This window comes from Lactuca virosa, chromosome 5, assembly GCF_052849685.1.
Source record: "Lactuca virosa cultivar CGN04683 chromosome 5, Lactuca_virosa_CGN04683_v6, whole genome shotgun sequence".
NCBI lineage: Eukaryota > Viridiplantae > Streptophyta > Magnoliopsida > Asterales > Asteraceae > Lactuca > Lactuca virosa.
In genome coordinates, this window is record NC_136430.1 from 89918051 (window position 1) to 89943334 (window position 25284).

Consider the following 25284-nt stretch of genomic DNA (forward strand, 5'->3'; position numbering starts at 1 on the left):
GGCGACTCGGCGAGTCGGAAGGGTCGACTCGGCGAGTCCGAGATGTTTAAAGAAAACCCTAATTTTGGGGTTTGCCTCCTATATAAACATCATTATCCGCTCCGGTAGCCTCCCTTAGCACCTTAGAAGAACGTTTACGGCCGCACACCCTCTTGTGAGTGAAGTAAGATCAATTGGGAGCTTATCCTTGAGATTTTGGGGAGGATTCCAAGCTTGAAGAAGAAGTATCAAGGGGAAAACACTAGATCTAGCATCTAGTTCGTCTTGGGCATTGTTTTGAGGTATGAATCTGTTACCTTAAGCATAAACTCTTTTGGAGAGTTGTGACCAACTTTGAGGAAATGGAAGCAAGCCTAGATCTGGACCTATCACAAGGATATGGTTCCAGATCTGGACCTTCTTCGGTCCCAAGCATCACAAAGTTGCACCCTTTATTAAGCCCTTTCCTCTCCATGCATGAAAACCTTGTTGGAAGGTTACTTTTGGTTATTATGGCCATGTGAGGCTTTGCATGCACGTAAAGTTTGAAACTTTATGTGTTATCCACACTAGTAGAGTATAGATCTGAAGTTTGGGGCCTTGAGTTCCACTGGAAGAGGCCGTAAACATAATGGACTAATAGGGACTCAGCAATTCGTGCTAGAGACTCGGCGAGTGGAGAGGGTTTTCTCGTGTGCGGCCAAGAGTGTACGACCAAGAGTGTACGGCCAAGGGTGTTCGGCCAAGGATTTACGGTCAGAGGTGTACGACCTTACACACCAAGGAACTCGACGAGTTCCTCGGGCGACTCGGCGAGTCGGCGAGTCAAGTAGGGAACTCGATGAGTGATTGATTGTATTCGACGAGTCAAGGTCAATATGGACTGTTGACCTTGACTATAGACTTTGACTTTGACCAGGGTTGATCCTGGGGGTATTCATGGGATTATGCTGAGATATTTACTCTTTGATTATAAACAGTTTGGGAAGAGCAGCACATGCATACCTGAATCCAATTTGTCAGTTCAGCCTTTGAGATGTGAGTTTTCTCACCATACCAATGGGTCTAAGGCACCAAGGCCGACCCATTTTGTGATAGTTGGTTTACTTGTTATGTAGAGGTGTGATATGTATGTGTGCATGATATGTGGTAGAGATAGCCTTCGGGGCTAACGGTAGAGATAACCTTACGGCTAGTGGTAGAGACGGCCTTATGGCTAATGGTAGAGACAACCTTTATGGTTGATGGTAGAGATAGCCTTTGTGGCTAACGGTAGAGATAGCTCATGGCTAATTGACATGTCATATGTGGTAGAGGTAGATTTATAGCTAATGTGATATGTGGTTTGTGTCGGGTATGCTCTGGGGGACTCACTAAGCTTTCAGCTTACCGTTTATAGATTTGTTTCAGGTACATCAGAGTCCGAGGGTAAAGGCAAGGCGTGATGATGCGGCATGCACTCTATCTCTCTTTTCCGATCTGGTTTGGGGGACACTCTGATGTTTTGAAAATAATAATGTCGTGATGCTTGTGGTTTTGAAAACAATTATCAGAATCTTTACGTTTTATGAAAAATGGTTGACTAATTAAAAATGAAAATATCTTTGTAAAATTTGGGTCGTTACAGGTAATTATTGGAGCATGTTCAAAATGAGGAGAATTCATCTTTTCAGCAAGGACAGAGTGTATCTCGGCATCAATCTTCTTGAAGTCACATACTAGATCTTTGAGGAAGTCATAGGCTCTGGCATATGCAGGTTTCATATTGTGGTATTTTTATATCTTGTTCTTGAATACCCTTGCGATTGCAAAGATTTCTTCAGGATTCATGAAGATGAAGTCGGCTTGAGTACGATGGTATTACTTTTTGAAGCGAGAGAGAGTGTATTGATAGTAGGTTGCAACTTTGAATGAACATGATTTGAATGTTTTGACTGCTTCTGGAGCATCATCTGACCATATTTTTTCAATTTTCTTTCTATACTTGTTGTGAAACAAATTCAACCTTTCAAACTCTAGTGGAAGCCCGCATTCATCTAGGATGCGAAGATCAAATGGTTCGAAGACTGGGAAGTAGTTTGCATTGGGAGATAGAGGAATATCCCAAAATCCAACGGTAGGAGGCTCAACATACGTCAGACGAGGGACATAGTCTTCATCTAAAAGTCTTTGTATTGGGTTTACCAGGGATTGGATTAATGTCTCATCCATTTGGATGTCAATCCCTTGTTATTTCTAGATGTATTCTGCAAATTTAGCAGATCTACAGTCTGCTTTCCTCTATTTAGTGGTAGGGGAATCATCTGATTTATCTAAGGACATGGAGGGTACTGGATTTGCCTCCTTGATGGGTGAGGTCTTCTTCGGAGATTGAGGTGGAGTTGGCTTCTTCGGAGATTGAGGAGGAGTGAGAGATTTTTCTTTTGGAGGAGATTTATGAGGAGACTGCGGTGAAGTTTTGTCTCTGGGAGGACTTAGAGCTTTTGGAGGAAGAGTTGACTTCAACTGTTGGGGATTTTTCCCCTTTTGAGGAAGAAGGCATTCCCTTATACTCAAACAATGTCTTTAACTCCGCAAGAAGCTTGTAGGTTTGGTAGAACCTGATGTGCATCTGGTTGCTTAAGTCGTTTGTTGTCATCAGGCTTGGGTTTTGGATGTAGTCGAGGATATCCTTGGTGACTACTTGAATATCATCAATTGTTTCCCTTGTCGTGACTACTCTTCTTAGGCCTCTGATAGTTATCTGGAGTTCAGTATACCTAACTTCATAAGCATTGTGGGTCTCATTTATTAGGTAATTAGTCTTCTCTTCCTACTATGTAGTCACCCTAACCAGTTGGTCTTTTAGATCTTTAACACCTTTCAGGAACTCCTCATCTTTCTTAATGAAATGCTTGTGGTCTTCTTGCCTTTGGACATCTAATTGACGAATGCCCATTTCAATGTGAATCAGGATGCGGTCAGCTATGAATTTTTCTATTGCTTCGGTCTCTATTATTCTTTCTGTTAGGGCCAGGATGCTCAAAGCATTTAGGATTCTCAAACATCATCAGATATTCAGGATCCTCAACTATCTCAGGATCCCGACTATCACCGTTATTATTATTTACTAACATTTATAACAGTTATATTTTGTTTTTAACTAACACATGTGCAGAAATAGTTAAGAAAAGACTTATTCTTAATAGAGTTTCGTCTCAACTATGCTAAAGACTCGGAATACCAAGTCAATCAACGGTCACAAAGCTGGTCATAGAGGATCCCAGGAATATTAGAAATTTTGTTAGCTAGTTTAGACTATAAATTGACACATGTATCTTACACACGACATACTCTACTTACTCGTAGCTTACTCTACGAACTTTTTCACTTGTTCTTACTGAAACACTCTTTGTAATCGTTATTTTATATTAATAAAATCATCAAGACATGCGATCATTATCACCTCCAAGGTTTTTTTTTCGGAGATCCTAGCAAGGATCAAGGGCTTTCCTTGTAAAAAATCATGTCATTCTCTTTATCTTTTTCTATTGCACAATTCGAACATCACATCTTCTCATTCAATTTTGTTGATTTATACTTGTGTAATTTTTGACCACAACAATTTGGCACCCACCGTGGGGTCGTGGTGTTCAAAATCCTCGAAAGATCATGTCTACACAACCGATCCTTTCTTCATCCTCCGCTCCTTCCATTCCAACCAAAACCTACCACCTCCTCCGAGTGGACCCCCTAGTCAGAGTAAAGCGCCTGACACTTCCAAGAAAAACACCCCTCCGGTTACTAACCAAGGAAGTTTGGGATCTTCATGATTCCAGGATCCGACTGCTCCGATCACTATTATTGACCTCTTCGCTATGATGAGGAAAATGACGCAACAGATGACTCAGCAGCAAGATGAGAATAGAACACTACTTAGAGAAGTGGAGAGGATGAAGGCGGAATTTCAGATATCCCAGGAAACGATGCCCACAATTGTACAACCAAGGATCCTGAACTTCGACAATGCAGGATCCTCGGGAAATCATCAGGGGAACACATCTCCTGCTACTACTGCGTCACACTGGGGGATAACTATGAAAAATCGAGCATCTATGATCGATGATATCAATGAGTGTAACACCCAGTTTTGAAAGTACTCGGTTGTGGTCTCGGAGGCCAAAGGGTAGGATTGATTCGGTCCTTTATGGGTCTCGGGTTATTCGTAAGGTTTTAGGATTGGGGGTATGACTAAGAGCGTAGGGTTTCTCACCACCTTTTCATTGATATAAAGTTCGTCGGAAACAGACTTAGAACAAAGAAGTTATAGTACTTTGAAGTTGTTGGCGAAATCGGTCCCTAAATGGAAAAGCTTGCATTTCAGCCCATGCATGCAAGGTGGCAACATGGTGAGTACGCCCAGCGTAAGTTGGGGTACGCCCAGCATAGTGTTGGATAAATGAAATGCGGAAGGTTGAGCAGTACGCCCAGCGTACGCTTAGAGTCACTAAACCCTAATTTTTAGGGCATGTCATTATATAAAGAACATTATGCCCTAGATATCAGTCTCCCTATCATTTTTAGACAGCCACCACAAAACCCTAATCCTCCCTTAAGTGTTCTTGGAGCTTTGGAGGCCATTAGAGAGCATTTTGGTGTTGTGAAGACATTTTCCAAGCAAGCAAAGAACAAAGCAAGGTGGTGGTTCAAAGGAGAAGTTGTAGATCTGAGATTGTTGCTTCATTTCAGATCATCTTGAGGTATAAAGTCTGGAACTTTCCTCAAGTATGCTTATATCTAGTGTAGTTTGGTTTTAGAGTCATTTTGGTCCCAAGTACGAAGCTTTATGGTTCAAATCCGACTCCTATGCTTAGAGTTTCCACTCTCAGTTCTAAATGAGTCCCTAAGGCAGAAAGTTGCCATCTTGAAGGTCTTATTGGGTCCATGCATGAGTTAAGATCATTTTTATGAGAATAGAATGCCATTTTGGAGTTTGGGCTTATTAGGGTCATGAAAAGTCACCAAGTCATTGACTTTATTGATTAATACGTTGAAGAGGACTTGGATCTGTAATTGTAGCTTTTGGAGTAGAGTATTAAGCACTTAATGGGAAAAGTGGCTTAACAAAGGAGTACGCTGGGCGTACATGCAGGTAGGTGCAACGTACACTCCATTCAGCCAGTACGCTTAACATACAGAGGAGTACGCCCCGTGTACTCATCAGTTATGGGCTTGTCGAGTTTTGGGCCTCGGGTTGGTCCATGATTTGGACTTTGGGTCTTCGGGCCATAGTGGGCCATCAGAAGTCAGATAATTTGGGCCAAGAACATGTTTGGGATTAGGGTAAGGCCTATTAGAGGGATTGGGCCCAATTTAGCAAATTAGGCCATTAGTAGGCCATTAGTGAGCTTGGGAAGCCTACCTAGTGTTGTGCCTTTTATGTTATGGTTTTGGGCCTTAGATATAGATCAACTTGGACTAGGGGTAAAATGGTCATTTTACCTTAAGGAGGATTATTGGTTTTTGAGCTAAGTGTTATTTTTGTACTGATAGGTCGAGGAGCCGAAAGAGCAGCAGTTCGGGGAATTGCCAGTTAGCAGTCACATGTTTATCTGTGGGATTTCAACAGTGCGAGGTGAGTCTCCTCACTGTGTGCATGGGTCTACGACCATAATGCCGACCCATTATGTTTGTGTATAGTAGGAAGACGCGGGGGTTAGCCCTAGGCATTTTTATGATACAAGTTCTGGATTACGATCCGATGTCGGGCGAGGCCCGAGGTATGTTAGTATGCTAGAGGTCTTTGTGATTCTTGCATGTGTCGGTAGTATGTTTCCGGACTAGGGTCCGATGCTGGGGTAAGCCCGAGGAATGTTATATGTTGCATAGTAGATTATACTTGTTGTCTTTGTGATACACGTATGTACTTGGTACGGAGGTGAGTGTGGGCGAGGTCCTGTATCTGATCACTAGCTGAGTATGGACGGGGTTCCATACCTTATTATTAGCAGAGTAGGGGCGAGGCCCGAGATAGGAGTGGAGTGAGTGTGGGCGGGGGCCCGTATCTCACTATCAACAGGAGTATGGACGGGGTTCCACAACTCATCAGTAGCAGATCAGGGGCGGGGCCCAAGTTAGGCGAGTCCTTAGAACAAGATTACAGTAGAGTATGTTTTCTTTATGTACTAGTATGTTATATGATTGCATGTGTTTAGCGGGAGGGGCCTAGAGACACGCGGGGCCTGGGAGAAACAGATCTGTAACGGGCTCGATGCCAGGCGGGGCCCGATGTTGGAGCGAGTCCGATGTCGGGCATGTCCCAATGCAACGGGCGGGGCCCAGTATGTGGTTATGTGTATGGTATGTAGTAGGTTGGGGAACTCACTAAGCTTCGTGCTTACAGTTTTCAGCTTTTGTTTCAAGTACTTCCGGTAGCGGAGGGAAGAGATCGGGATGACGACATTACACACACCAAGATGTTTTAGCTTGGGATGTTTTACTCTGATATAATGAACATGTATTTTGATATGATACTCTGATTTGATACGATGAATTATGATTTTGAATGAATGATTTTGATAACTATGGTTTTATTAATGATTTAAAACGAAGTTTTTGGATCGTATCTTTGGGATGTTTCAAGTTCGTATCAGAGCCTTGGTTCGATGGATTCAGGCACACTCTCGGGTGTGTCTGAACTCAAACTAAGGAAATGGTATTAAAATTTACTAAAGAAAATCATTTCTATAAAAGAATTTTGAAAAAGGAAAGGAATTTTTTTAGGAGAAAAGAATTTTGAAAAGAGAAAAAGGGTGTGGTGCATGCAATCAGCCGAGCTCAAGTTAGTTCTCCCAAATTACCCATACATGTTTGTTTAGATATGATATGGTTATGAGAATTGCATGCTAGATTAGGGCTAAGGATCTAGGAAGGAAGCCTTATATGCCTCTTGTATGTGTTTGTAGACCTACATGCTAGTATTGATTAGTCAGCAGTAGGATAGTCAGTTTAGGCTAAGCCTGTTTGTATGAGCTCAGAATCGTATGCTAGAACAGATTCCTGATATGTGGATAGAATTGCTTGATTGATGTGTCTGGTTAGATTTTCCGTTGGTCTGAATGCTTCTTGCTTTGTGCTTGGTGGGACTTTGAATAATCGGAGTTAGCTACTAGGTGAATATGTTAAGTCACATGTGATCAGGGTTAAATAATCTCAGAGTGTTGGATTTGACCCTATCGCACAACTCTCGTTTGATTCTAACCGTTGTAGGGATGAGTCCTTTACTCGAAGGATTATCCGAGCCTCGTTTCATGTGATGGTATTCACGTAGTGGTTAATTGGTACTATGAAGAGTCATTTAGCAGCTGAGGACTGGGTTGGGTTGGAGATTTCCATAGGGTAAGCCTAGGATGAGATTAGTGTTGGGAGCAATAGTAGTAGTGAAAGGGACTTGGTGGAGTCGAGGAAATTCTTGAGGAAAGTATGGATAGATGTGGAAGGTAGTAGGGGCCCATACTACTAAAGCAGAGGATCCGTACTCGATTCAGGGAGGGCTGAGATAAAGCCAGGGAACTTGTAGTATGTGTGTGATCCCTCAGTACCGATGAGTATTCTGATGGTTATTATGATATATTAAAGAATGGTGACGTTACGTACTAGACCAGTGGGCAACTCTAGTGTAGGCGATGGATCAGGCTCGGGTTCAGGAGCCGAGCAGCTCGGGGAGCAGACGAGAGAGTTTATGTCTGCTGAGATTACGTGCATTATTTTAGACTAGACTCCTTTGATCTTCGGTACGGTAAAGGAGGGCATACTAGAGATTTTGGATGAGAAGTTGGGAGCTTTCCGTACTAAGATGATAGCCATGATGGGGGCGCGTACCATGACATTCTGAGAATTCATATCTTGTGGAGCTCCAGATTATCATGGGGATCGGGACCCCATCGCTAGCAGTAGGTGGTTGGCCGATGTTGCCAACGCTTTCCGTACGAGCTGATGTCCCGAGGGGGACAGGTCCGATTCGCCTCCTGTCTTATGAAGGACAAAGCACGAGATTGGCGGGAGGAAGTTGGACATACCATTGGGGATGATGCCGCGTTGGACGCGATGACATGGAATGATTTCTCGGCCAGGTTTAAGGCCGAGTTTGCACCAGTGATTGAGGTGCAAAAGTTAGCACGGGAGTTCCAGGACCTCCGGCAGACTATAGAGATAGTGGCGGAGATCACCGCCAAGTTCAAGGAAAGGGTCCTTCTTGTTCCGCAGTATGTGGTGGACGAGGAGATGAAGAAGGCCCGATATCACGAGATGCTGAGAAGCGATATCAGATAGTTTATGACCCGATCCAACTACAAGACACTGGAGGATATGATCGCTCGAGCCAGAGAGAGGGAGATTGATTTGGAGTTAGAGAGGAAGAGGAAGTCGGATGGGGCACATACAGCAGAGGGTTCGGGCAAGAGGCCCATGAGGTCAGATTCGAGGCCGAGAGAGTACCAGGGTCGCGGCCGATGCAGCAAGTGCGGCAGGTGTTGGATTAATGTCTAAGTCCATAACTATATTTGGTATGTACTTGACCCAACCCGAGCATGGTCCATTTGGGTTGCACTTCACCGGCACAATTTATATGGATACTCTTTTGAGAATAGTATATTTATGATTTATATTAATATATTATAAGTTCTAATATATTAATATGGAATCATATTATTTAATTAGTATTGATCAAGAATTAATTTAGAATTAATTAAGTGATCAAAAAAGAACTAATTAAATATGGACTCTTATATATATGGAATGTGCCAAGTTCATTTAGGTTGGGCTAAGCTTTCATGGATGGTCCATGGAGCTTTTAACCCATGGATCCTATGTAAATGAAAGGTCATGGGTATTAGGGTTTACATGGATGTAACCCTAATCCTCCATAATATATAAAGGGGTCCTTGGCTCACAAAATTGGCATAAGTGTGTGAAAATAAGAGTGGGCCGATTTTAGTGTGCATACATATTCTCTCAAGTTCTTCCAAGGTGTTTTGGTGATTTGTGATTCCATTTGAGGCTTCCACACTATTGGGGCTAAGCTCTTAAAGCTTGAAGACATCAAGCTACATCAAAAGGTATGTCATCTAACTAGAACTTTGTATTATAGGTGCTTCATAATATTCTAGTTAGGATGAAACCTTGGAATAGTTAATATTTGCATGTATATTAGAGAAAACATAGATCCAAGGTTTATAGGGTTGCATGTACACCATAGGAGTGTTAGAATGCTCAAAACCCAACAGTGGTATCAGAGCCATGGGTTGTTTTCTGTTATATTGATGCAAATGTTTTAGTTTCAAAGTTGAAAAAAAAGAAAAAAAAACATGACGTTTGTCAAATTTTAAGATAATTACTTGTTTTTGTGAAAAACTAATTATTTGTAAAATTTGAATCATTTGCTATATGAGTTGAATTAGGTCAAATTTAGTAAAAGATAAAATGATATGATTATTTTATTAGTTTTAAAAGTTTGATCTAAAGAGTTTTTTGAAACCTCCATAAGTTATGGATATGAAAAGGTTTTTAAAAAAATTGATTCAAAGTTTTTTATGGAGTTACAAAACTTGGTCTTAATGTTTTAAAGAATTCCATAACTTGTTCTTAAGTTATGGAACATGAAAAGTTTCATCATAAAACAAGTATTTAACTCCATAAGTTATGGAATCCAAAAGTTTTCAAGAGTTACAAAACTTGCCCTCAAGTTTTGGAATTTGGAAAAAGTTTTTTTTATGATAAAAAAAAAAGATGGGAGAGTACTTTAGTATCATGTTTGTGATCATCTTAATGATTTAGAAATCATATCACAATTAGTCCTCTAAAGGTCATCTTTGTGCATTAATGGGACCAGAAATCATGCTTCACTTCCTCCACCTCCTCCAATTATTCTCCCTATCCCACAAGTTCAAATACTTGAAAAGTTCAAGGTCACTCAATCCCTATTGGCAAGCCGGGAGAGTCGGGTGTCGAAGTCTCGAGGTAGCTGGCTGTTGACTTGGTTCTTCAGTCACACCCTGATGACAGATCAAGACATGACCCTTAATGATCTTACCTATTTGCTTGATGCTGCTAAATTAGCAATGATTTGGGGCACTGGTAAAGCAAAATTTGATTGGAAGATCAACTTCCCAAACTTCCATGGACATTGACAATGGTAACATTAGAAGTCCAAAAAAGCTTTCTCTTCCCAATGGAAAGGGATCGACCATGGTCAAGTCATTTGACCTAATGGTAAAGAGAAAGATTAAGTCTGAGATAGTCTCATATACCATTTCCAAAGAGTCCATATGTTTCTTTTGCCAAAAGAAGGGGCATTGGCTGCGAAGCTGCCAGATTTACCTGAAAGATCTGGTAAAGTCAAAAGTTTGACTCTACTTCAGGTAAAGTCCATTGTGTAACTCTATTAAGTTCCTACTTGGAGATTCTTATTACATGATGTGACTGGGTCACATATTGATGTCTTAAGAGTCAAAGAAAGGAGAGGAAGCTTAAAGGAAGTATATGTTGATTCTGATCGCGAAGATGGATTTCGGTCGCATGGTTCGGTGATCAGAATTTTGGGCTGTTACTTAAAGAGTTATGATATATATTGCTTAGGAATATATAACAACAAGGTTTTCATATGGATTGTAAGGATAAGAAGTTTTTCCGCAAAGTTTTAAAATAAAAGAAAAAGGTTTTATTTTTATTTATTTTAAGTATCCTTACAATGGCATTTGTGAAAAATTGTTGCTTATATGATTCCATTAAGAGCAATATTGGAAAATGGATTTGATTCTTTCATTTGTGGTAGTGTCTAAATTTGCCAAATAAGGAAAGATTCTCATCACCCAAGTTTCAAATTGGACCGAAACTCGGAATCATGCAAGTTGTATAGTATGATGAATGAGAACTTTTAGCTTTGGAAAAATTAAGACTAATTCCTTATGTGAACAAGGAAAGGACTAAAGGATCGAGTACACATTCTTGTGCACTGGTCAAGTCCACCACAAAAGATCGATAAGACTATTCGTCATGATTTACTAAAGCTTAGTAAATATGGTTATACTTACAAGTTTAAGTATAATTCTGAAACATTGGAAAAGATTCAATGTATGTCAGAACGAATGAGAAGAATCAAATTAGGCAGAAAGATAAAAGTTTCTCAAATCTGAAAAGATGGGAGAGTACTTTAGTATCATGTTTTGTGATCATCTTAATGATTAAGAAACTATATCACAATTAGTCCTCTAAGGTCATCTTAGTGCATTTTAATGGCTAAGAAGAGGAGTCTTGAATTGTTGAAGTGGTTAAATCAAGGAGATGAGTCATACTTCGTTCCAAAACAAGTCTTAGAGTCATACTTCAAGATTGTAACTTGAGTGATACGCCTTAAAGAAGGTTTATAACACTAGTCAAATGTAAGAGTAGATTATGTTCTACTCTTGTATATTTGAAATTGGTAAGTTGTGATGTTTTGGATAAAACAGAGACCAACTAAGGCTAATTGTTTGAAATGTTTGTCTTGATAAAGAATCCGAACTATCTCTTGAATATTTGACAAGAGAGTCTTATATGTCAAGAGGACAGTGGGAGTCCTATAGGTCTTGAAAGTCTTAAGAGCTAATCAAGGATAAAAACCTGAAGTTCATCACTAGCACACGACTTGAGGTTTATAACCTATCGTGTTGACATTTCTGTGCCTATTCCAGTTAAAGTTGGCTTTGCATATGAGTTCTGAAAGTTCTCAATTGGTTGCATAACAACTTGGAAGCAATGGCAGGCCCTTGTACTGCCAGGTGGCAAGAATTTAAGATTGCACAAGTTCAGTCCATATGAGTTTGGATTTTTCATTATCCTTGTCTTGTGACTTTGGTTTTGACGATTCACATGGATAAGAACACATACACCATAAAATCTAAGGGTCATAAGGTTTCTCTCCGATTCATGAAAATGATGGTGAGGAAACACTTCCACCAAGTAGATTTGAAGCAGATGGCAAAAGGTCTAAACAATTGAGACTATGATTACGGCATCCCTTTTCATAGTTCTGAAATTGTTTAGACACACATGCATGCTATCTAAGGAAAGGTGTATGATTTTGATAAAGTTTTATCAAAGCATCCCGTATCAGAAATCTGAACTTTGGTAAGAAAGTCAATAAAGTATTGATTTCTAGAAGTCCAGCTGATTTCTGAGTACATGTCAAAGCTAGTGGGAGCATAAGTGTTATGCTAATAATCATCATGTTAGTGGGAGCATGATAATTATTGTTAGTGTTGCAAGTTAGCAATGTTAATTATAGAAAACAAAAGTTTCAATTTGTGAGGCTGCAGGGATTGAAAAAGTTGTTTTGCTATAATTAAGGGAGAGGATATACTTCATTTCAGTTCTAAAGGCTTAGATTGAGACCTTAATCATCTTTAGTCAAGAATATATATATGAATTTCATGTTGGATTGGTTCAACTTAAGGAAATTCTATATATTGCGTTCTTAAAATTCGATTATGATTACGGCATCCCTCTTCATAGTCAAATCTTGAAAACATGGCCAATAAAAATATTGTAGCAAAAGACTAGTCTAGAATCATGTCTTTATGTGAGACATCATGAATCGTGTACCATTTGCTTTGGGTACAGGATCGATTGCATGTGCTATAATATTTGTCATTTCTAAATTTTTCCAAATGCCTAGAGGCATTAAGAAGGAAAAAGGTCTAGAATTGGATATGACTAAAATAATTAAGCAATTGTCGAGGACAATCTAAGGTTTACCAAAGATTGGTTGCTCAGGGACAGTTGGAAGTATAGTGCTAATTTTGGAAGGACCATATTGACATATTCTGAAAAGAGGCATCTCTTGTTCAGAAGTGATAATCAAAATGAGAACATGGAGTTGTCTCCATAGGTGGAAGTTATCTGTGTAAGATTAGAAAACTTAATGCAAGAAGCATGTCCAAAACAATGTACTTTGAATATGAGACTTAGTTTACATGGAGTTGATCTCCATTCGAATACCTTATAATGACTGTTGACAAGTCTTTGTGACTTTGTACATATTCATTACAGGAGGGTCAGTGCATATAAGTTTAAAATCTAAACAGATTTCGATAAATGATAGGAATTTGAAATTCTCACATTTTTCGATAAGGATTTGGGAGTGTGAAATTAGAATCATTGCAATTATGTTCAATTGGTTTATTTCACAAAGTAAGGATCATAGACAAACATAGAGTGCATACTTGGTGTATGTCAAAGCTATTGTTTAAGAAAAACATAGTGTACATGCTTGGAGCATGGGACAACTAGTGTTTTTAATTCAAGTATAAAGTTGATAAAACCGAAACAATGAATAATGAGTAATCAGTATGGTGATAAATAAAAGTGTTTATTTATATTCATAGGGTTTGATACCATATTTGATTCATTTATTCTTGTGTTTCACTTTGCATGTTTTGACTTCCAGAATAACTAAGTCGCTCTTCCTGAATGATTAAGTTATTCAAACCATCCACAGTCGGTCATATGTTGGAAGTAGATATGAATCAAGACTGTCATGGGTTGGTTTGTAGAGGTCCAAGTTGGTGGACAAAGTGGTGCTACAACACTCATGAGTGCTCATAAGTTCTGAGTAGTGGATTCAACCTGCGCTCATTTGAATCACTTCATGGATTTTATCACGAGTGATCATGAGACGATAATATCTTATATTCTTCAAACCTAGAGATATGAGTTGTTACTATGAGTTGGTTATACATTGATTGCACGAAAACGCATTTGGTAACTCGATGTTATAAAACGTGCCTTTGTGTATGATTCAACAAGTAGTAGAACAAGCCATATGAGTCGAAGTTTATCCATTCCTTTTACCTTCATGATAAAAGCGATATCTGTGGGCCCCTCGATGATTTAGCGATGACACATGTGAGTGCTTGGCCAAGCCAGGACTGATTTGATTTGTTCAATCAGTCAGTCATCATAAATCGAAAATGCGGAAACAACAAACAGACAGAGAGAATGATTATAATCCATGTCTCAGTCCATATGATATCTATAATGGAGGAATATATGATCCCTTATCTAATGGACAAGTTATTGACAAGGTCAGAGTTCGACAGCGGCTTTAAGAGCTACGATTGCCAGTTAGGTTTTGAAGTCATACTCAATAATAATTTTAGACTTATCCAAGTGGGAGACTGTTGGATTAATGTCTAAGTCCATAACTATATTTGGTATGTACTTGACCCGACCCGGGCATGGTCCATTTGGGTTGCACTTCACCGACACAATTTATATGGATAGTCTTTTGAGAATATTATATTTATGATTTATATTAATATATTATAAGTTCTAATATATTAATATGGAATCATATTATTTAATTAGTATTGATCAAGAATTAATTTAGAATTAATTAAGTGATAAAAAAAGAACTAATTAAATATGGACTCTTATATATATGGAATGGGCCAAGTTCATTTAGGTTGGGCTAAGCTTTCATGGATGGTCCATGGAGCTTTGAACCCATGGATCCTATGTAAATGAAAGGTCATGGGTATTAGGGTTTACATGGATGTAACCCTAATCCTCCATAATATATAAAGGGGTCCTTGGCTCACAAAATTGGCACAAGTGTGTGAAAATAAGAGTGGGCCGATTTTAGTGTGCATACATATTCTCTCAAGTTCTTCCAAGGTGTTTTGGTGATTTATGATTCCATTTGAGGCTTCAACAAGCTTGAAGACATCAAGCTACATCAAAAGGTATGTCATCTAACTAGAATTTTGTAGTATAGGTGCTTTATAATATGCTAGTTAGGATGAAACCTTGGAATAGTTAATATTTGCATGTATAATAGAGAAAACATAGATCCAAGGTTTATAGGGTTGTATGTACACCATAGGAGTGTTAGAATGCTCAAAACCCAACAGCAGGACACATGAGGGTGCATGTAGGAGCAGTGGTGGTGGTGAGTCTGGCTGCTTCAAGTGCGGCCGGATTCGTCATTATAGCAGGATTGTACTGCTACCACCACCCAGGGATCAGATCTGATCTGTTTTCACTGCAGTCAGTGGGGCCACAAGAAGGCCCAATGTTCGAGTTTGGTTCCCGCGGGACAGGTGGTAGCGCCTGCCCCTGCGACGTTGAGGATCACCGACAGCCGTCAGGGCCGGGAAAAGGTGCCTGCGGCTAGGAGCAGGGCTTTCTAGACGACCACAGATGAGGCACGAGCAGCTTCCGATGTTGCAGGTACGTACCCTTACTTTCCTATCAGCCTTCATTTATGATTTATTGTTATTTTCCCGCATCCTTATGAGTAGTTGTATCTTGGGGTTAAATTCCCTGCTTATGTTCAGATTATATGCCATCTTCATACCATGGCACTTAGAGTAGTAGTGTGGGGACGTCTCCGTATAAAGTGAATTCTCAGGATGCAGTAGCTGTAGCAGGTGTGATTGAGACCAGGGAAGTATTCCGATAATCTTCAAGGGTCTTACTGTTTTAGTGTTAGTTTTGGGGAGCATTAACAGTGGTAAGTGTTGGTCGCCAGCAGATTTTTTTATTGGATTGTAAGAAGGATTAGGAATTCTTTTCGAGTTGTGAGATGTAAGGAGTTAGCTGAATCGAAGTTGGGGAGAACTATCCAAGTATTCAGAAGCAGAAGTAAGTGCGAGCCGGGATAAGTTCGCATCCTGTTGGGTAGGGAAGCAGCCCGATTGACCATTTGGATAGAGGAGTGCATGAAATGGAAGTTTAGGAAACTTCCCGACGTAGAGTTCGTGTATTCACGACAGTAGATAGCTGGTTTGAGAAACCAAGTCGGAGAATTATCGACAGGACGCAGGTTTAGCCAGAATGTAAGACTACGGGATAGCCATAGCATCCACCAACAGTCAGACATTGAGAAAGGGTTGTAAGTCTATGGGATAGCCGTAGCATTCATTAGCATCCTAATTAGCGGAGTGTGGGCGAGGACCCGTATCTCCTAGTTAGCGGAGTGTGGGTGAGGCCCGTATCTCCTAGTCAGCATGATAAGAGTCAGGAAAGGATAGCAAGCTGAGATTCGAGGAGGAGTGGGCCTGCATAGCCCTAGAAAGGTGAGACATGTGGGAGAGTCCGCTCCGAGATATAGTTTGGGTGGGACCCGTGGGTGAGGCCCATATACTTCTAGCAGTGCAGGTGGGACTTGGTAGAGACCGTAGGGTCAAGGTAGGGGATCGAGGATCCCAGGACTTATAGAGCCAGAGTGACAAGGTAGATAGAACAGGTTTAGATAGCCGAAGTTTCTTCGGAAGTCGCTGGGAGTGACCGAGTGATGGAGCTTGGGTTCAGTAACCGGTGGGAGTCCCGTAACCCAGATGATGGCAGACCACTTGGGATCAGGGTGGTCCTGGTTCATCCGGAAAGCGAATAAGAGACAGCAGGATCTTCGGATAGGTAGTGATAAGAAAATTCTGTAGTGGAGAAGCTAGTTAACCGAGAGGTGCTAAGTCACTCACAGCTAGATTAAATAATCTTAGAGTAAAGAGTTGTTGTGCAGCTCTCGTATGAGTCTAACCGTTGCAGGGATGGATATTTTACTTGAAGGATTATCTGATTTTCACGCTGAGTTGAGCATTCAACATCTGGAAATAGTAAGTGGAAGTATTCAGTGGGTAACAGCGAAGGGACCAACACTGGAAGTGGCGGGGAATTAGTTACAGCGAATGATCTGTCCCTCGCAGAGACATGAAAGGTCGTCGTTTATATACAGTTTCCTTGGGAAGGCCATCCATTGCGCAGGGTAATGGTTGGACCTCAGGAGGTCAAGTGTAGCGGTCCTTTCGGGGATCAGACTGTGCAGACAAGGATAAGCGTTGTATAAGAATGGTTATGATCATTCAGGATAGTTCGGAGTGGCTACTGTGACCCATGAGAAGTACCCGAGATAAGTATCCGCAGAAGACTTCGAGGACGAAGTCTAGTTTAAGGGGGGAGAGTTGTAACACCTAGTTTGGAAAGTACTCTGATGTGCACAAAAGTACCCACTAATTTTAATATTTATAACCTAATAAACTTAGACCAACTATGCACCTATAGGCAGTGTACCTAGTCAGATTATAGTATAGCGTGGGTAAGCCGGGTAACGATCACAGGGAACGGTGTTACTACTTAATCTACTTGCTATCAAATTAACCTAATTATTAACAAGTTAAGAGGGGTTTTATCTGATTTTACAAGATCAGACGAACTTAGCTCAAATTCAATCAATAAGTAAAACACTCTTGTTTAGTTCGAATCCACTTCGTCCTTATGGCCAACTAATTATTATGGATTATCAAGTTGGTTTTAATTATATTAGTAATTTAAGTCTAATTTTACCAATAATTAATTAATTCATGTAAAACTATGTATGGTCACACACAATTAAACACAGAACCAATTATGAATATGAATATGCTATGTAAGATTTATTATGTAAAACGCAATTATAGTCACAATCTACGTTCTCTAGCACAACTAAGTTTATTTACTTTAATTACTAACTAAGATTGGTCAATCCTAGCTCTAACAATTTAATGTTCACTAAATCATTAGGTAAACAAGTTCATGCAGTTAATGGTCACTAAGCTATACAGAACATGGAATCAAGCAACTAAAGAAACAACCATAAGCATGCTAGGTAATTATAAATCAAACACAAGCAATTTACCAACTAAATAAATCCATGTAAAATTAAGCTATTCATAAGTTAGAAGCTTCATCTAGCTAAACAAGAGTAGCTAGATTCAGCTGCTCATAATAGCAACTAACACAATAACACAAATCAAAGTATAAGGAAACATGTTCATAAGTATCAAATAAGTGAACTAAATTATGGACCTTCACTCTTTTGGTGTTGAAAACCCTTTTCCAGGACCTTTCTTCTGCTAAAAATCGCTTTCTGGAAACCCTTCAATCAGCCAAAAGTCCCCCAAGTCGTAATGGGCAACGAAATTTATAATATTCCGATTTCTTGAGTTCACGTCGTGAACCATAAGGATTCACGTCGTGAATATTAGACAACCGTGTTCGGCAAGGACTCTTCCACCTGTATGCATATCTTCTAGAATTCTCGACTCACGTCGTGAAACATGAATTGTTCACGTCGTGAAAACGTCTTTTGGGTGATTTTCCATTCTTCTTTCCTTCAATCCTCCAAAGTTCCATATTCTGTCAATTTCAGTCCCTATCTTCGAAGATGCTTCTGTTTGGCTGCAAAATAACACATTAAACTTATAAGTACCATTATTCTATGCAAATGACCAAAATATTAATAGAAATGTAATTAAATATTGCCTAAAAATATGTATAAATATGGCAATATCAAAATACCCCACACTTGTTCTTTTCTTGCCCTCAAGCAAATCTAATTATTAAATCAAACCTTCACCACCAATATCACATAGAACGATCAAACTCAAGCTCAGCCATTATGCCAAGACCTCAACGCATGCATTTGTGTCTAAATGTTTTTCCTAATTAACCCCCCATACTTTAAATACTCACAATCTTCATAAACAGTCGCCCACTTCTTTCGAACAATGCTAATTTTATGCAACCCTCCGAATCCATCCTCAGAAAGCTTTCTAACCTCAAGATATTTTTGTAAAGCTACCCAAGCATACATAAACTAGATAATTACAACTTTTTAGAAGACACCACAACTTGGAGCTGTTGAATTCTTCTTTACTTTGATAATTGATCTTCAATTTCTTTGAATTCACCATCTTTGTGTAATTTTGATATCTTCAACTTTTGAAACTTCAGAATTTTCGATCTTTGATCTTCTTACTTTGATACTTTTATGCTCCAAAAATTCTTCAATTTTTCACTTTTTTGGTAATTTCTCTTTTTTTTTTTTTTACGTGTACTCACTTTTTTTAAATATCACTCAAAAATCTACATGCTTAAGCAGGGGTGCTTTACTTCAACTCTTATTGGTTAAGACATATCTTTCTTGGATACATTTCAAGTTTAGGCTGCTAAACATATTGCATCCCTCAAACTAAGCAGGGTTATGTTTTTGTTCCATGATTTCACTAAAATAAGGGAGGCCACAAATGCACTATAACGTGTATTGGCTCAACTAAACATTTGAGCCTTTATCAGATCATCCCAATGCAACACTAGCAAATTAAGTTCAAATATTTATTATTACTTGATTCAATTATTAAAAATTTTAAATTGTCCAAATTCTCTAGATAATAATAATTTACCAAAATTTCTAGCAATTTACTTATTACATACAATGCCCTCATTGTATGCATAAAATAAATTAAAATTAAGAAAAAGGGAGAAAAAGGAACAGACTCCCCTGGGATAGTGGCGTGATCATCTCCAAAAGTGTGGTTGAAATATGCATCTCGAATATTGGACCTCTTCAAAAAGAAGAACTTGGACTCGAACTTGCGAAACCAGCCATCAATCAAAACTTCATTCTTCAAAACGAATGGTGTAAGCCTCCAAATCGTGTAGACAATGTGGGAAAGCATACGCCACATTGTATATTAGAGAAAACAGCCCATCGAATCGTCACAAAAGTGTCATAAGGAATGGTAGTAATTCCATGTAATGAAGAAGAGCAGAACAGAATCAATGTGGTGGAAATTCAAAACTCACGACGTGAATCAGTATAGGCGCACGACGTGAAGTCGCTGGGTCGCGCATTCTGAATTTCCTTGTAACTTTGCTCACGACGTGAACAATATAGGCTCACGACGTGAAGTCTGGGTGAACCAGAATTGAAACTGCCTTCTTACATATACTCCACTCAACGTCTTAACGAATTAAGACACTTCTAAATTCAGTGTATTTTGACGACTCTTCTAACTATAACCTCTCTCTCGATTCACCCCACACTTATTTCCAATTGTGGGTTGCGGCTTTCAATTTCTAGACTTGAACGACACTCGCCTAAACGAACACGACTCTTGACTCGACCTTACTCCTTCCCCAAGACTCCTTAGCAAGCTGAAAGTTAACAACCAAAGAAGATCAAAGTAACATAATATCTTAAAGTCTTACAATCCAAACAAATAAAAACAAACCAAATAAGTCTAAAACAAACAAAATAAAACTAAACGATCAATCATCTTCATCCTCCTCGTTTGTTCCATTAGTGCCCGCCCCATCTCCTCCTTGTCCATGATACTCACTCATCCTAGGGCAAATTGGGTAGTGATACCCCAGGTGAGGAGGCTGCTCCACATTGAAGTGTCGAACCATATTCTCCATAGTCCCTCCAATCCAGTTCACGCTCAAGGAAAGCTGGTCAAAATACCCTGTCATATTATCCCCAATATATGATCCTACCATGGGTGCGGGTGTATGCACCGGCTGCCCTCTCTCTCCTCTTCCTCTAACATTCCTTCTCATCGGCCTTGGTTGTGGTGCAGGTTGATCACCCTGCTGCTCACCACCATCCTCATCATCAGACCGCACAATACCCCAGTGGGTTCTATAATTTTGGACCACCCGCATGGTCTCCAAATAACCCATACTAAACTCGTGTCCATCCATGCAAGTCATGGAACGAGTGATATCAGGAACAAGCAACCCATATGATCGGGCCAAACGGGTAATGAACTGCCCTCCAAAAATAGGGCTCCCGAGGCGAGAACTAGCAGCAGAGCCAGCCAAGAAGCGTGCTAAAAAATAGGGAATGTTGCAACACACTCCCGGCTGCAAGATGAACCATAAGAAGAAGAGATTATGTTGTGTTACTTTGTCCCCATGCCTTCTGTGATTAATGGAGAAAGTGATCAGTTGGTGGAGTAGACGGTGGATAGGAGAGCGAATGCTGCTCTCGGGGGACACTTCGGAATTGAATATCCCGGAGGCAATATTATGCCAAAAATCATAACCAGTAACGCCATCAGCATACCCTCGAGCTGCCTCCCTCAAAAACATGTCACACTCGGGAGTCATTGCCTCTTCGGGATTATAAATCCCAACCCTCCACGAAAACCCCACAAGGCTACACTCCCGGTACCCCCCCCCCCCAAAACGAAATACCAGTGCTTGCGGATAACGAGGATCTTGGACATTATCGTGGAATGTCACCGTGGAGAAAAACTCCACACACAACTTCTTATAGACCCGCTCTTGAACTCGGAAAAGATTTTTCCACCCCGCGTAAGTAAAAGAAAAATCATCTCCAATAAAAATTTTAGTAAGAAACGGGGACATCCTATCCACAAGCCCGACCTCCCTCAAACGTGCCCATTCAATAGTGGGTGCAACAACAATCTCCCGGTTGTACAGCCATCCTAGCCGGTTGTTCCAATGCGTATATATATCCCGTGACATATTCATCAGAAAGACGTAAAACGGGTGGAGACTAGAAACCCCGGTTGGAACTTCTCTTCTGGGACCCATTCCTGTAAAAACAAGCAGCAAACACAGCCAAAAGAAATAACCCAACAGATTAGTAGTAAAAGAAACATGAAACTGTCCAGTCCAGAATTCACGTCGTGAATTCCTAGGAATTCACGTCGTGAGTTCGTCATCGCGAATTGAATCTGTCCATTTTCTGTAGAAATCGGGCCAATACAATGCTTGGGGTTTACTCCTATTCTAATTTCAACCACAAATCATCAACATTCCAAGGCTATTATGGGATTTTTAGGGAACATTTTCGACATTTCAACTAATTACAAACCTTAACCCTAAGTTTCAACTATTAAAGAAGAATTAGACATGAGAATAAAGAAGTATTACCTTAGATCGAAAGATTACGTCAGCAAAAACGAAAATGGATTGTATGTCGGCCAAAATCGGAGCAAAAATGGGGGACCAGTCTTCGTGTTCACTTCGTGGGAATAAAGAATGAGTTGGTCAAAGGGATTCTGTCTTCTTTAATCTGTGGTCCCGTGATTGTTACTGTTCACGTCGTGAATCTCTAAGGATTCACGTCGTGAGTCCTGTCTGGGCTTAATTTTGGACCATTCATTCTTCATCAGAAATGGATTAGTCTTGGGCCATTTAGTTTAACATAAAATGGACTGATATGTATCAACGATCCATTGTCCGGTTCATTCAGAACTCACGTTGTGAATCATAATGATTCACGTCATGAATACTGTATGACAATTTATATATATATATATATATATATATATATATATATATATATATACATATATATATATATATATATATATATATATATATATATATATATATATATATATATATATATATATATATATATTTATCCAGGTTTGTCTATTAACTAAATTCTGAATTATTACCACTTTATTTTTTTTAGGGACCCCACACTCAGTGTTTAATTATGAATAAAGTGAGTTGGATGATATGATCTATGTTTCTAGGACTAAAATGCAAAAACTAAAAAGAAAAAGGAAAAAAAATGCAAACCAAACTCGGGTTGCCTCCCGAGAAGCGCTTCTTTTTGAGGAGTCTTGAGCTGGACTCCGTGCCTCCTACGTGGGAGAGTGAGTCGTCCAGGATCCCCCATCTTCTTAGGTATCTCTCCCAACACAACCTTTGAGCTTTTCTCACTTAGAATCACCTTAGAATTCTCCTTTAATTGCTGACGAGTGTCTAACAAGTCTTGTAGGAACTTAGCATATTCTGGAACTTTTGCAAGCGAATCAATAAAAGGAGTATTAATAGGAATACCCTTCAATTGCATGATAAACTCCAGATGTTCTCTCTCCAGTGGACTGAGATTAGCTCTAGACGAGAATGGCAAAGGTGGTTTATAAGCTAGAACAGATACTGATTTTTTCTGTTCCGACCGGGCCCACGACGTGAGCATAGCGGGCTCACGACGTGAACTGGTTATTCCAACATATTCTTCATTTTCGAGCTTCGGCTTCTTTGGCTTTGGCTCGGGCTGCTGTGGCTCCACTTCTAAGGCTTCTAGGAACTCAGAAATCGCCTCTTCTTCAGTATCTATGGCCATTACGTGAGATTGAATCTTCTTTTTAGGATTTTTCGGGAACATCTTCTCATTAACCAAAGTGGTAAGTTGACCAAGTTGTACTTCAAGGTTATTGACGGAGGCTTGCTGATTTTTTATTAATGTCTGCTGATCTATCATCATTGCGTGGTGATTCTTCATTATAGCTGTTTGTTCTTCCATTGCAATGTCAGTAGCATCATGCCTTTTTTCTGAAGCTTCCATAAATTTCATCAACATGGTCTCTAATTCTGATTTCTTCTCAACTAGTGGTTGCTCTTTTTGGTAGAACCCTCTGCCAGTTTGTCTATATTTTTCTTCCTTTTGCTTCTTGTATTCATCGTAAGGCAGCCACTCTTTCTTCGGTTTCCTCCAGTCTTCATCATACTTGTCCCCACTGGAGTAGCAAACTTGAGCTTTCTTGTTTCCATACTCATCCAAAGTGCAATCTTTTGTCAAATGCGGGCCACTACATCTCTCGCAACCAACTCGAATTGCATGAATTGATTGGTTCATTTGGGTTAATCTCCTACCCATAATGCTAAGCATTGCCATCACAGCAGCCATCTCTTCAGTTTGTGCAGCTCCACTGCCTTTTATTCCATCACGCCCTGGGTTGTGATACTCACGAGAGTGCTTTGAAAATTCTTCAGTCAGCTCCTTGGCCTGAATTGGGTTCTTCTTTGTTAGTGGTCCTTGTGAAGCAAGGAGTTGTCTAGTCATGACATTCACCCCATCATAGAATATCGACATTTCTTGCTGAAGATTTAGGTCATGTTGAGGACAATTCCTTAACAACCCCTTGTAGCGCTCCCATGCCTCGTATAATGACTCCCCCGGGTTTTGCTCAAAGTTAGCAATCGCCTTCTTGAGTTTAGAGATTTTGGATGGTGGGCAAAACTGATCTAGAAATTTCTCATGCAATTGGGCCCATGTGGTGATTGTACCAGATGGAAGAGCCTTCAACCAGTCTTTTGCAGCTCCCTTGAAAGTGACTGGTAACATTCTTAACAAAGCTGTCTCCCTTGGGATATTAGGAGTATTAAAATAATCCGCAATATCATTGACCTCGTCTAAATGCTTAAAAGCATCTTCATGATCCTTCCCATAGAATGGGATATCCTTGAGTGCAGTAAGGATATGTCCCTTTAACTCGAATGTCGCATTGGCAGGTATCGCAGGATGTATTAAACCCGGCCCCACATCATCTCGAATGCGCTTCTTGTAATCCCCCATGGCCATCTCATCAATGTTCGCCATTTCGTTCTCCGGCTCGTTCTCGGGTTCACTCGTATAAAATCCAAATTCTTTTTCTGATTCGTACTCGGTCTCGTGTGGATCAGGAAATTGATCGAAAACTTCAAATTTATTCTTTGAGGCTGAACTCGATTCTTCTGTGTTCTTTCCTGTCTTCCTTGAAAAGGCTGATTTCAGTTCTTGTAAAGGTGTCTTCTTCGGTGTTTGATCTTCTTTCACGCTCTTATCCTTCTTTTTGTGAATTGCAGACTCGGGATCTTCAAGTGGTGGTACCAAAGATGTGTTAGAATCTCTGGTCATGAACTCCTGAAATAAAACAAAAAGATAAAACGTAAAACTGAACTAAAAAAACTGAAATAAACAAGACTAAGGACTTCAGTTCTCACGTCGTGAATCTTGAAGGTTCACGTTGTGAGTCCTGTAATGCAGAAAAAAATTAAAACAGAAAAGTAACTTCTTGCAGGTTTTATCCTACAAAAAGGATCGATTAATTTAAAGCAAACAAACTAATAATTAACTAAGCCGTTCCCCGGCAACGGCGCCAAAAACTTGATGTGCACAAAAGTACCCGGTAATTTTTATATTTATAACCTAACAAACTTAGACCAACTATGCACCTATAGGCAGTGTACCTAGTCAGATTATAGTATAGCTTGGGTAAGTCGGGTATCGATCACAGGGAACGGTGTTACTACTTAATCTACTTGCTATCAAATTAACCTAATTATTAACAAGTTAAGAGGGGTTTTATCTGATTTTACAAGATCAGACGAACTTTCCTCAAATTCAATCAATAAGTAAAACACTCTTGTTTAGTTCGAATCCACTTCGTCCTTATGGCCAGCTAATTATTATGGATTATCAAGTTGGTTTTAATTATATTAGTAATTTAAGTCTAATTTTACCAATAATTAATTAATTCATGTAAAACTATGTATGGTCACACACAATTAAACATAGAACCAATTATGAATATGAATATGCTATGTAAGATTTATTATGTAAAACGCAATTATAGTCACAATCTATGTTCTTTAGCACAGCTAAGTTTATTTACTTTAATTACTAACTAAGATTGGTCAATCCTAGCTCTAACAATTTAA

The 25284-nt window shown here is 39.7% G+C and overlaps 1 non-coding gene across 1 annotated transcript; it reads left to right on the forward strand.

The window, feature by feature from the left end:
- The first annotated feature begins 23693 nt into the window (after window positions 1-23693).
- LOC145118295 (small nucleolar RNA R71) lies at window positions 23694-23800 on the forward strand. The gene has a single exon (XR_013713253.1). It is a non-coding gene; the product is annotated as a small nucleolar RNA R71 (small nucleolar RNA).
- Window positions 23801-25284: the final 1484 nt, after the last annotated feature.